At 41.7% G+C, this 13,743-nt stretch overlaps 1 protein-coding gene and 1 pseudogene across 3 annotated transcripts in view; both read left to right on the top strand.

Moving 5' to 3' along the window:
* The window catches only part of OPCML (opioid binding protein/cell adhesion molecule like), a 1,279,663-nt gene that overhangs the window by 441,883 nt on the left and 824,037 nt on the right, over nucleotides 1-13,743 (top strand). The window lies entirely within an intron of this gene.
* On the top strand, nucleotides 7,765-9,570 carry LOC139437716 (insulin-like growth factor 2 mRNA-binding protein 1 pseudogene; annotated as a pseudogene).

Here is a 13,743-nt window from a genome sequence, read left to right as displayed (position 1 = left end):
ATTTACAAATATGGCCAGTGATTGCCACAGGTTTTAACATGCAATAAATATATGGATATTCCAGTGGGATCCTGTGAGACCCCAGTAGGTAAGAAGAGTTTTTCACAGGGACATCTTCATATTTTTGTAGAAATCAGAATAATTTATTTTGTTCTAATGATTTCTAATGTGATAAAATATACTTTTAATATTGTAGATTGCCATCTATGAACATTTACATGAAGGAAAAAGGAAAAGAATTCTTCCTAATCAATAATATAGCTAAAAACAACACAATTAAAAAAGAGCAAAGAATCTGCATAAACATTTCTCCAAAGACATACAAATGGACAATAAGCTCATGAAAAGATACTCAATTTCATCAGAGAAATGCAAACAGTCATCATGGAAATGCAAATCAAAACTCTCATAAGATTCTATTTCATACCCACTAGGATGACTATAATTTTAAAAAAAACAACAGATAATACCAAGTGTTGGTGGGGTTGTTGAGAAATCAGAACCTTCATGCACTGCTTGTGGGAATATAAAATTGTGCAGCTGCTTTCAAGAATGGTCTGGCAGTTCTTCAAAATTTAATTATAAAGATACCATATGACCCAGTAATTCCACACTTAGGCCTATAGCCAAGAGAAATGAAAACGTATTTCCACGTAAAAACTTGCACCTGATTGTTCACAGCAGCACTATTCATAACAGACAAAAAGTAGAAACAACCCAAATGTCCACCTGTTGACTGGATAAGTGGATAAATGGGGAATGTTGTTTATCCATACAATATGCTTTTTCAGCAATAAGAAAAGAAGTACTGATACATGCTACAGCTTGGATGAACCTTGAAAACATTATGTTAAGTGAAAGAAACCAGTCAAAAAAGATCGCATATTTTTTGATTTCATTTATATGAAATGTGCACAATAGGGAAATTCACTGAAGCAGAAAATAGATTGGTGGTTACATAGGACTAGTGATGGCTGGGAAAATAGAAAAATGCCCACTAAAGACCATGGGCTTTCTTTGGGGATGTTAAAAATGTTCTAAAATGGATTGTGGTAATTGTTGCACAACTTTCTGAATATACTAAAATCGGGAATAGCACACTTTAAATGGGTGAATTTTATATATGGGTTATATCTCAATAAATTTGTTACCAAAAGAGAGAGGGCAACAGGGATTCATGAGCAATGGTCATTCAAAGATATCACCAAAACACTCGTGATGCACATCCATTCTGTCTGCTTTCTTCTTCCTTTCTCTTTTATAATAACTTTGAAAAAGGCAGCCATTTTTTTCGCTCATGCTGCCTTACAAGATGAAATTAAGTTCGTATGCAACTTCTACATTTCCTGTCTCCATAGGGAAATTTCAGATGTGGGGGACTGATGACGACTTAGAGCACATTCCTAGCTGGTAGGTTTATGCTTGGACTCAGGCTTTCAGGTTTGAAACTCCTCAGCGACTTTTCTGTTTGCTGCTGTCTGTTGGATTATTTCTTTATTGATCATGCCTGTCTGTGACCAATGGGAAATATGTGAAAAAGATGAAGCCCTTTGGAACGAAAGATTAGAATCTTGTGTAAACATAATTAGGTCCCTCTAGGGAAGGAAGAAGCATCTGTGTGGAGTGTGTCAATACAAAGCAGCAACCACCCTGGTTTCCCTGTTCAATTAGAAAAGAATTTCAATTGCCCCCAGGGATAGATGAGAAGTAACTAAGGCTTTTTCCCAATTACTTAGGCAACTGGTTCATTTGGTAATCAACCATGAATAGATTGGATCCCTAACTGATGAATGTCATTTAACATGTACTAAAAAATTAGGAGTATGTTATGTTATAAATTAGCAAAATTGTATAATGCATGAGAAGGGTGGATGAGCTGGGAAACTGGGAGCTTATGAAGCCCAACACAGTCTTAGACTTGACCAAATACCCAACATACTGGCATCTTTTGATACTATTGCTTATAAGCAAGAAGAGAAAGGGACTACAAAACTATTATGTGTAAAATACTTCTAATTAAGGGTTCACTTTTCAGGTATATGTTAAAATATAAAAGATGTATATTGAAAAGGGCACTAGGTATATACTCTAGAGTTTTCTTTCTTGTGCTTCAGTTTTATCATCTATAAAAAAATGAGAAGTAGACCAGAGAACCATTAAAGCCAATAACATCCTATATTCAAAATTATAGAAATCTATGGAAAGGCGTAGTATTTTCTTTCTTTATTTATTTTTTTAAATTTTTTTATTTTTTATTTCTCTTCCCCCCCCCCCCGCAACCCCCACCAGTTGTCTTCTCTCTGTGTGCATTCACTGTGTGTTCTTCTGTGTCTGCTTGTATTCTTGTCAGCAGCACTGAGAATCTGTGTCTCTTTTTGTTGCGCCATCTTGCTGCATCAGCTCTCTGTGTATGGGACACCATTCCTGGGCAGACTCCACTTTTCTCACATGGGGTGTCTTTCCTTATGGGGTGTACTCCTTGTGCATGGGGCTCCCCTACACAGGGGACACCCCTGTATGGCTCAGCACTCCTTGTGCACATCAGTACTGCACATGGGCCAGCTCACCACACGCGTCAGTAAGCCCTGGATTTGAACCCTGGACCTTCCATGTGGTAGGCAGATGCTTGATCAGCTGAGCCAAATCTGCTTCCCTATTTTCTTTTCCTATGGCTTGATTCATTCATTTATTTAGTAAATACCTATTGAGCACTTACTATATATTTCACACTGTGCTATGAACTGGGAATACAGAAGTAAAGAAGAAGCAAAAAGGATGGTCCTGGAGTTGAAACCAGGAAGACAAACTAGAACCATTTTTACTACTGTTCCTCAGAGAAGCATTACATGAATGATGAAATTACTTCATGCTGAACAGTGAACTCTCACAGAAAGAGCTCATGGTGAGGTCAAAATGAAGAGCATCTTGCCCACACAGGTCCAGATGTTTGGTCTTGCAGTAGGATGAGACCCATGCAAGTCTTCTGTGGTCTCACAGCACCCAGGTAGGAAAGCAGTGAAGTCTGATAAATGTGACAGCATTTCTAGGGAGAGACAGTCATTCTTTGCCACTCAATCATTGACTATAGCTAAACCTTTTATTTGTTGACTGGTACCGTTTCCTCTCAAGAAGAAAAAAGCTCAGTGAGATTTAGGGGTCAGAATCTAGGTGAGCTGTTCTTAGACCTTTCAGAACCTATCTGCTATTACCCACCCAGAGCTGACAGAGTGTAATAGACAGAATCATGCCCAGAGGTAAAATGATTTGGATCTGTGTCCCAACTTTTCATCTGTGTGGTCTGGGACCATTTATTTCATCCTTCTGATCTTCAGTTTCCCTTGTAAAAATTGAGAAGAAATATAATCACCTATGACAATTCCATCTGCACAACAAACATCACAGGGATATTACAAAGACCACATGAACTGTGATAGCCCTTTAGAAACGGTTGTACACAATACATGAATAATCTTATACCTAATACCAATGAAGAATGAGCTTTCTTTTCCTTTTTCTTTTTTGTAAACAAGGAACCTATAGAATATATTGCACAGCTACTGATGGCCCAACCTTTGAGAGAGTTTCAGGTTCTAGCTTCTTTTCATTCTGTCTGTGCCCTGGGCATCTTTCCAGGTAGGAAAAGAGGAAGTCTGATTGGAGATTAGTGCAGAAAAACAGGTAGACCAGGCAAAACTAAGAGACTGAGTAGATGTCAGAGTTTGGGGCAGAGTGGCTGCTATTCCAGACTTTGAAGCTAGTACTTTCTGTCAGAATCATTAAGCCTGAAACCCTCCCGAGGCAGATGTGATTCTGAGGCATAGTTCTGGCCCATTCTTAGAGAATTCCTGTCAGAACTGGAACTGATACCAAGTAGAGGCAATCATGACATGACCAGAGCTGGGTGGAAAGATGCAGGGTGTATTTTAAGTGAAAACATTGGAGTCTCTATGCAAAAGTGTCTTGTGGGGCAGGTCAGAGTCGAGCACTCAACCACCACTGCCCGCCCCCGCTGCTACCACACTAGCATGTCAAAACCCACCTTCAAGCAGATTGCCACTGCTGTTTCCTACTCAGCCTCCCTCCAATCTGCTCTTAATACAGCCACCAGATATATCATTCTAAAATATAAATCAGATCATGCCCCTCCCGTGCTCAGAACACTGTTGTGGCTCCTCGTTTCACTCAGAGTAAATGTTCAGAACCTAACAGGTTTTACATGATCTGAACCTTTTCACCGATTTCCTGTCTGAAGTCCTCTCCTATACCCCCTGACTTACTCTGTTCCAGCCATAATGACTACTTCGCTATGGACACCTTAGATATGCCTGAGGTGTCTTCTCTGGAAGTCCTAGAATGTTCTTCCCCCATCTCCTGCAAATCTTTGCTTGTTGTCACCTTCTTAATGAGTCCCAATCTGATAGTCATATAAGCTTGCATACTTAGCTACAGCCCTCCTATGCTTTAAAATTTTTTCTATAGCCCTTATCACTATTGAACAGGTGTCTTCTAGAGTAGAAGCTGTATGAGGACAAGGTTCTTTGTCTGTTTTGGTAGCAAATGTAATCCAAGTAACTAGAATAGTACCTGAACACCATAGGCAGAAATAGTTAACTGATAGAGCTTCTGCCTACAATACAGGAGGTCCAGGGTTCGATACCCAGTGCCTCCTGGCCCGTGTGACAAGCTGGCCCATGTGCAGTGCTACCGCGCACAAAGAGTGTTGTCCCACACAGGGGTGCCCCCTGCGCAAAGAGTGTCCCCCGCACAAGGAGTGCAGCCCGCCTAGAAGTGTTGCCGCCCACATGGAGAGCTGACGTGGCAAGAGGATGCAACAACAAAAAAAGAGACACAGAGAAGAGATGATATGAGATGTAGCGAACTAGGGAGCTGAGGTGGAACAAGAGAATGATCACCTCTCACCCACTCCAGAAGGTCTCAGGATGGGTTTCCGGAGCCATGTAATGAGAATTCAACAGACACAGAAGAACTCACAGGGAAGGATACAGAGAGCAGACAACGGTTCAGTGGGGGGGCGGGGGGGGGGGGGAGAGGGGGAGGGAATAAGAAAAAAAAAAGATATGCTTTAAATATCTGCAACTGTGATAGAGTGCGTTTGGAGTAAATGCCCTCAAAGTGACCTCTTAGAAAAACAGTGCTAATGTGTAGCTTCTGCAAGTTTAGTTTATAAAAGCATTAGTCCATCTTCATACTTCATGTGTTTTACAGATTTCACAAGCTTTCTGTATTTAAATTTCTGCATCTGTGGAAGGGTAGTAAAGACTGGGTTCTTTCCATACCATGCTGGGAAAATGGGAGTCCGAGGAAGTGAAGATGTAACTGACGAGAGTTCCGCCAAGGAACAGTACCATTAAATTAGAATCATTGTGTTTTATCCTTAAATAAAATAGCCACAGAGACCAGAGAACCAAAATAGACTATTTTTCTTGCTTCTCACTCCTCCCTGTCCTCCGCCTCCCCCTTTCTCATTGAGTTTTCTTAGTAGGTTTAACCTTCTGGATTATTCTGTATGCACAATTGTTCTCTAATTCTTTCCACCTCCACGTCCCCACTGAGCGACCATTTTGTCTTTCCTATGGGGATCCATTGTAGAAGGTTGTCTGTCTTCCCTGGGATTGGCTGAAGCCTGCAGCAGCCCCAGAGAGGCCCTGCTGGCACCGTGAAATAAAGTCGGAAAGCTGTATTAATTTAAATGGCTTTTCTTCACATTTAGGACCGCTATTATGGTGTTGATGGTTAGTAATAAAAGACCTTTTAGTGTGGGAAATCAAATAATCTTATACAAACACAAATGGGCCCTCACAATGATTATCCTAATGTAATTGGAGAATGAGCTCTGATTATGGGTGTCAGTTCTTGCCTTTCTTAAGGTATTTTAGGGCTAATTTACTGAAGGATAGATTGACACTTCCTCTTTTTAAGGTGTAGAGTTTATCATTAATCTGCTGCCTTTCTTACATTTGGCTTTTCTGTGCCCAGACTTTTTTGAATATGAAGTTTTAAAGCTGAATTGGCTTTGTAGAAGTTTCCAGAAATTTTCTGCAATGAAATATGACAGAGTGAAGATTGGGGGGGGGGAGGGGGAATTGAGCTGGTCATCAAAGAAAATTGCCATATGGCAAGAGGAGCTCATCCAGGGAAATGAAGGAAACCATACTGAGGAAAGAAACATTGAGGACGAGACTAGAGAATTCCCTGTTGGAAACAATTCTCTCTTTATTCAGTAGGACAATAATTTACCCACCTAGAAAAAGGTTTCTACTTATCCTGGACAATATCATCCCCTTGTGCCAAATAACAGATGGTTAAAAACCTCTTTGTTGAGATGTAATAACTCCACTATCTATATGTCTCCTATAAATAGGTGCCTCCTTGGTCACAGAGGTCTACTGTCCTATTGAACTGCAGTGGCGTTCCCTGTCTTAATTACTTAATAATTATTAATAATTACTTAATAGCTAGACAGTGAATTCAATGGGCCCAGGTTTTATAGATTTGCCAGTGGTGATTTTTTTGTCCATAATGGGATGCCCGATGGGCAGCCCCTGTCTAGTGGAGAGCGTGGCTGCTGCGCACAGTCACCATCTGCTTGGCTCTCCTTCTTTCCCCTCACTCCCTCAGCCTATGCCTTCCCCAGCCCTGCAGGCTGTATCTCACTCAAAACCTCCTCATTCTTCAAGGCTGACAGCTCAAATGTCACCTCATCCAGGAAGCCTCCCTTGATTTCCATTAGAAGATAAGGCCTCCTCTGATCTTCCACATTGCATTTTCTTCTCCTGTTACAGCAATTTTCCCCTATTCTTTGTGGCATTCAGCTCTGTTCCTCCCCAAATATCCAGAAGATGTGCAGGAAAATGAATGAATGAAGCTGGACATAGACGCTGCTCTCTCCTGAAACTTCTTTCTGCTCCAGCGTAGAGATCCACAGCTGAGGCCCCATTTCCTCCCCCTATTTTTTTTTTTCCAATCTGAGTTTCTGGGCTGAGTTTTATCCAACACTCCCAATGAGTCTGTGCTGCATAAATAAGTGGGTCTCAGATGAGAACCCGTTAATCATACCTCAATGTAAGTGAGTGCAGACTTAATTGAAAACCAAGACATTTGTTTCCAGTATTGATGTGCAGGAAATACTGGGCAGTTCTTTGGAGCTCTTGCAGGGTTTATTTTCTTTTCTAGGTATGAGTTTCTCATAGGTTCATGAGCTGAATACTTTATTTTGGCACTAACTCTTACACTTCCCTTTATTTCTATTTATCTGCTTTGGGTGTTTGCCTAGTATCTTCAAATATATTATGAGCACCTTGAAGGCCAAAAATGTCTAGGTTTATAAATCTCGATATCTTTTAAAATAAAGTTCCCATGTCTTATAAACAATAGACTTAACATTTCAAAAATTTTAGTAGAGGGAGAAACATGACATACCAGGCAGCTCAGAAGGGGTTTGGGGGAAGGGAAAGGAAGGGAAGGAGAGGGAGGGGAGGGGAGGGCTCTACACCTCCTCCACCTCTTCCGCCTCAACCTTGCTGCAAGGATTTCTCCTGGACTCTCCCCACTCTCTCCCTCCCCCATCCCCTCCCTCAGACTCCCTCTCCCTGGGCCCCCTACTTCTTAAGGGGTGGTGTGCAAAGAAAGTTTGCCTTCCTGCTGCTGGTCTCTGCATCTCTTGGCCTTGGCCTAGAGGGCTCATAGTCCACACTAGCTCCTTTCGGCCTTGCTGGAGACCAAGTCCTGCTGGAGATGAGCACAATGAACAACCTCAAGGAGAACATGACTGCTGCCAACTAGAAGAAGGCATTTGCAGGCCACAAAATCGCCTACAGTGCCCAGTCCTTGGTCAAATCTGGGTAAGCCATCGTGGACTGCCTGGAGGAGAACTGAGTGATGAAGCCCATCGACACTTTCTCTGGAAAAGTAGAACTACGAGGAAAAGGCCTAGAGATTGAGACATGTCCCAAAAAAGCAAAGGCCTCAGAAAATTCAGATCCAAAATATTCCACCCCAGCTCCGATGGGAAGCACTGGGCAGCTTGCTGGTTCAGTATGACATGTTAAGAGAACTGTGAGCAAGTGAACACCAAGAGTGAGATAGCCATAGAGAATGTCACCTGTTTCAACCAGGAGCAGAACAGGCAAGCCATTCTGAAGCTGAGTGGCCACCAGATGGAGAACCATGCCCTGAAGTTCTCCTGCTTTACTGATGAGCAGATAGCACAGGGTCCTGAAAATGGGCACCGAGGAGCCTTTAGCTCCCAAGGATAGCCCCGTTAGGACTAGCCTGTGGCAACGGGGGCCCCCGGCCAAGCAGCAGCAAGAGCACACCCCCTGTGGCTCCTGGTGCCTATGCAGTATGTGGACCCAATATTGGCAGGGAGGATACCACCATCAGCAACATCACAAAGCAGACCCAGTCCAAGACAAACATGCACAGGAATGAGAAGGCAGGTGCAGCCGAGAAGGATATCAGGGTATACTTGACCCCCAAGAGCTGTTTCTACACCTGTAATACAACCCTGGAGATTATGCATAAAGAGGCAAAGGACATAAAAACTGCTGATGAGGTTCTCCTGAAGGTCCTAGCCCTTAATAACTTTTGGGGGCATCTGATTGGCAGGGAGGGGCATAACCTGAAGAAGGTGGAAGAGGACACAGAGATACAAATCACCATCTGTATGCTGGAGGACTCACCCCATACAACCCCAAGAGGACCATCACTGAAGGAAACCACTGAGAACTGCTGCAGAGCCGAGCAGGAAATCATACAGAGAGTCCGGGAGGCCTATAAAAATGACATGCCGCCATGAGGCTGCAATCTCACCTGAACCCCGGCCTCAACGTGGTAGTTCTAGGTCTTTTCTTAGCCTTGTCAAGCACAGTCCCACCACCTCCCAGCAGCATCACTAGAGCTATTCTTCAGAGCAAGAGATGGCACAGGTGTTCATTCTGGACTAGGCAATGGGCACCATCTTTGGCAAGAAGAGGCAGCACATCAAGCAGCTATCCCGGTTCCCTAGCATCTTCATCAAGATTGCTCCTCCTGGAACTCCTGGCTCCAGAGTTCGAATGGTCATCATCACTGGACTCCCAGAGACCTAATTCAAGGCTCAAAGAAGAATCTATGACAAACTCAAGGAGGAGAACTTCTTTGGCCCCAAGGAGGAAGTGCTGGAGACCCATATCTGGGTGCCAGCATCAGCAGCTGGCGGAGTCCCTGGCCAAGGTGGCAAAATGGTGAATGAGTTGCAGATTTTGACAGCAGCTGAGGTGGTGGTGCCAGGAGACCAGAACCCTGATGAGAATAACCAGGTCATTGTCAGGATCATTGGGCCTTTTCTGCCAGCCAGATGGCTTAGCAGAAAATCGGAGACATCTGGCTGAAGTTAAGCAGCCGCACCAGAGGGGACAGAGTAACCAAGCCCAGGCACGTAGGAAGCGACCAGCCACCAAGCATCTCATCAACTGCAGGACAACAGGCAGAAATCGAGAGCACACTCTCAACTCAGGTCTGAGAATGAGGATTTCTAAACAGGACTTTAGATCAGGTTCACTTACTTGACAAAGATCTTCCAGTGAGGAGTGCCGATCTCTGGGTCCCAAACGCCAACCACTTGGTGCAACTGCCCACCCTCGGGGTGTTGCTGCTGAAATCCTAGCTCAGGGTGTTTTCAACCATGAATTGTTTTAGAGACCTCTCCAGGATACCAAGAAGATGGGACAAACCCCAGTGGGAACAGAAATAAAATTCCCTTCATGTTTAAAAAACAAAAACAAAAACAAAAATTAAGTAGAATTTTACGGTCTAGTAGAGCTTCAATAACTGAGTGAATGCGTGAGATTCTAAAGGGCTTCCCCTCACTCCCCTCCAGTATGGGGATGCAACCTTGCAGAGCAAGATTGAATTTAGGATATAGTTTGAGATTTAAAAAAAATTTCTCTTCATTTTAACCAGCAGAAACTGTGCAGCCAGGCCACATTTCCTGTTTACTTTTGGCAGAGTCCAAAAGGAACACATTTTAGCTCAAAACAGATTTTATTTCTTAGAGTTTAATGTTGACCCAAAATTCCCATGAAATTGGGATTCAAACAATTTTCTTTTCTATAGATATTTATAATCAGAGATTTGGCCCCACAGAAAGTTGTATTAATGAGATTTTGTTTCATGCTCCAAAATAATTTTATTTCAGATAAATGGGATCTCATCAAAATTATTTAAAAAAACTTTTGTGCATCAAAGGACTTCATTATTAAAGTAAAAGACAACCTACGAATGGGAGAAAATATTTGGAAACCACATATCTGATAAGGGTTTAATATCCAGAATATATAAAGAAATCCAAAAACAAAACTGCAAACAACCCATTTTAAAAATGGGCAAAAGACTTGTTTAGACATTTTCCAAAGATGATATACAAATGGCCAAAGGACATGAAGAGATGTTCAACATCATTAGTCACTAGAGAAATGCATATCAAAATCACAATGGGGGAAGCTATTGTGGCTCAAGCAATTGGGCTCCTGTCTACCATATAGGAGGTCCAGGGTTGGATGCCCAGGGCCTCCTGGTGAAGGCAAGCTGGACTGTGTGGCGAGCTGGCCCGTGTGGAGTGCTGGCTTCCATGGAGTATGCGCAGGAGTGCTGCCCCATACAGGAGGGCTGACCCACGCAGAGACTGGCTCAGCAAGATGACGTAACAAAAAAAGTCATAGAAAAGAAATAATGAGATACAGCAGACCAGGGAGCTGAGGTGGTGCAAGAGAATGATCGCCGCCTCTCTCCTACTCTAGAAGGTCCCAAGATCAGTTCCTGGAGCTGCCTAATGAGAATAGAAGCAGACACAGAAGAACACACAGCAAATGGACACAGAGAGCAGACAACTGGGGAGGGGGGGATAAATAAATAAATAATTAAATAAATCTTTTTTGAAAAATCATGATGGGATACTTTTCACACCCACTAGAATGGCTGCTATTAATAAAAAAGGAAAGTAGCAAGTATTGGAGAGGAAGTAGAGAATAGGAACATTTGTATATTGTTGGTAGGAATGTAAAATGGTGAAGCTGCTATGGAAAACAGTTTGGCAGTTCCTCAGAAAGCTAAGCATAGAATTACCATATGATTTGGTAATCCCACTTCTAGGAATATACCCAAAAGAAATGAAAGTGGGGACTCAAACAGATATTTGCACACCGAAGTCCATAGCAGCATTATTCACAACCGCCAAACGATGGAAGCACCTCAAGTGTCCATCAACAGATGGATAGATAAGCATGTGTGTAAAATGTGATACATAGACACCGTGGGATATTATTTAGCAGTAAAAAAGAATGAAGTTCTCATACATGCCATAACACAGATGAAGGCATCATGTTGAATGAAATAAGCCAGATACAAAAGACAAATATTGTGTGATCTCACTGATATGAAATAATTAGAAAAAGGATTATAAATTAGAATAGGTTATCAAGAGCTGGGGTGTAGGCAGGGAATTAGGCATTTTGCTTAATTGGTACAGGGTTTCTGTTTGGGGTGATGGACAAATGTCAGTAATGGATAAAGATGATGGTAGCACAACATTGTGAATGCAATTACCACTAAATTGTGTATTTGGATGTGCTTAAAAAGGGAAATTTTAAGTTGTATATATGTTACTAGAATAAAAATGAAAAAATAGAACTTTATAGCACAATAGGTGAACCCTAAAAGAAACTATGGGCTACAGCTATAGTTAATAATACAATTATAATAAAATACTTTCATCAATGGTAACAAAGATATGACATTAATGCAAAGTGTTAATAATGAGGTGGGTTTATGGGAAATCTGTATTTTCTGCATGATTTTTGTATATACTTAAAACTTCTTTAATTTTAAAAATGAAAAAAAATTTCCTTTTAAATTGGTTTGAAAATTTATTTAAAAAATCATTCATTGTAGTAACCAACATAGAACATAAAATTTCCCATTTCAAGCACATTCAAGTATATAATTCAGTAGTAATTAAATATATTCATAATACTGTGCTACCGGCACTGGCATCTATTTACCCTCTTTTTTCATCTCTTCAAGCAGAAACTACTCTTCCATTAAGCTCTAACTCCCTCTTCCTCTTCCTGCCCCACCCCCTTCCCCTGGTAACCTATAAACCACCATCTGTTTCTGTAAAGGTTGGGTTTTCTAGGTATTTCGTATCAGTGAGATGAGGCAATATATTTCTCCATATTTCTGTCAACATGGTATCTTAATGAGATTTTATTTTGAGCTAAAAAAAAAAAAATAGCGGCATTCGACCTCTTCACTAACCTATCTCTTGTGATGGTGCTGACAAAATGAGCACCTTTAAATTTCCTTGGCTCATAGAGTCCCTCACCTTGACTGCTTATGGGCTAGAGTTCCAAACTGGTCAACTGCATTGGGGGTAAGCTCCTTCAGGCTGTCCAGGAGGAGAGATTTTCTTTGTGCTGTGAGAAGAGAGAACATCTATGACTGCTCTCAATATCTACTTAACGCACCTTTTATTGTTTTAGTCCATCAAGTTCCTTGACACTCTTGTAATAAGAGCAATTATTAATCACTTATTTTTATATCCAATTAATTAGGAACTTGGTTTTCCATTTCCCTTTTTTCCTTTATGGGTGAACTACTCTTTGGAATTGACTTGGATCTGGTTTCCTCACTTTCCAGCAGATAGCGTTTTTTCTCTTGGAAGTCCAGGGAAATTCCTAGCACCAGGACTTTCTTGCTGGAGGTCTGATAGCCCTTGTAAAGAGAGGATGAAGCAGCATTCTTCTAAAGTTACTTGGCTGCCCTCTTTTGCAAGTGAATTGTCTTTTCCACCCTTGTCTGCTATCTTTTCCTTGAAGGGCATGACTGATACTCAGCTGGCATCCATGCCAGCCTTGGGCTGATGTTAATAACAAAGAATAAGATCTGTTCAGCTTAGATAACCATGCAAATTCCACCACTGCATCTTTTCCTTACATTTCACAAAAGGTGTAGGTATTTTTCTATCACCAAAATAATAAGAAATCAAGGGAATAGCTAATTTTTGGTACCATTTTAGCATGAATTTCAGCTGCAGGAGAGTAACCATCTCTCAAAATCATCCAAAGAAAGCCTTCTTTTATTCCTGATATGTGGATTTTCCTCTGCAAGACACAGAAAGTGTGCCATCAGCCAAGAGCAGGAAAATTAGTCAGCAATGGGAGTGGAATTACATGTTTTTTTCAAAAATCATCAAGGTGATAAATTCTCTAAAGTGAGTTTATAAGGGCCCTTTTTAAAGGGGCATATTTAGGAACTTCTCTACTGGGACAGCATGTTTCTTTCTAGGGCTCTCCTCAGTGCTGTTCAGGGCAGATTAGAGTAGAAGCTGAGCACTAGAGGAATACATTAGAAGAGACAACCTGACGCCAGCTACAAAGGTTCATTGTAGCTTGCCCTCCAGTCACTTGGCTGGGAGGTTCAGTGGCAGACTGCTGTCTTGGGAAGGAAAGAATGAAATATGCCCATCTTGTGTAAATGAATACATGGTTTAGGCATTTGCCTCATGGCAGTGTTTTGCCAGCGATGTCAAGGAACATTGATCGGTTCCAAGGGAAAGCCATTGCAGCTTCAGGAGTTGATGGTCCCTCCATAACAGCTATTTCCGAGGAGGAAGAATCCCATTGGAGTTTAATTTTGAGACTGAAGATTTAGGGCATAAATGACCGTTTTCACCTGCAGAGCAAT

This window comes from Dasypus novemcinctus, chromosome 27 (assembly GCF_030445035.2).
Source record: "Dasypus novemcinctus isolate mDasNov1 chromosome 27, mDasNov1.1.hap2, whole genome shotgun sequence".
NCBI lineage: Eukaryota > Metazoa > Chordata > Mammalia > Cingulata > Dasypodidae > Dasypus > Dasypus novemcinctus.
The sequence above is the reverse complement of the archived record's forward strand: the minus strand, read 5'-3'. Positions and strand labels throughout refer to the sequence as shown.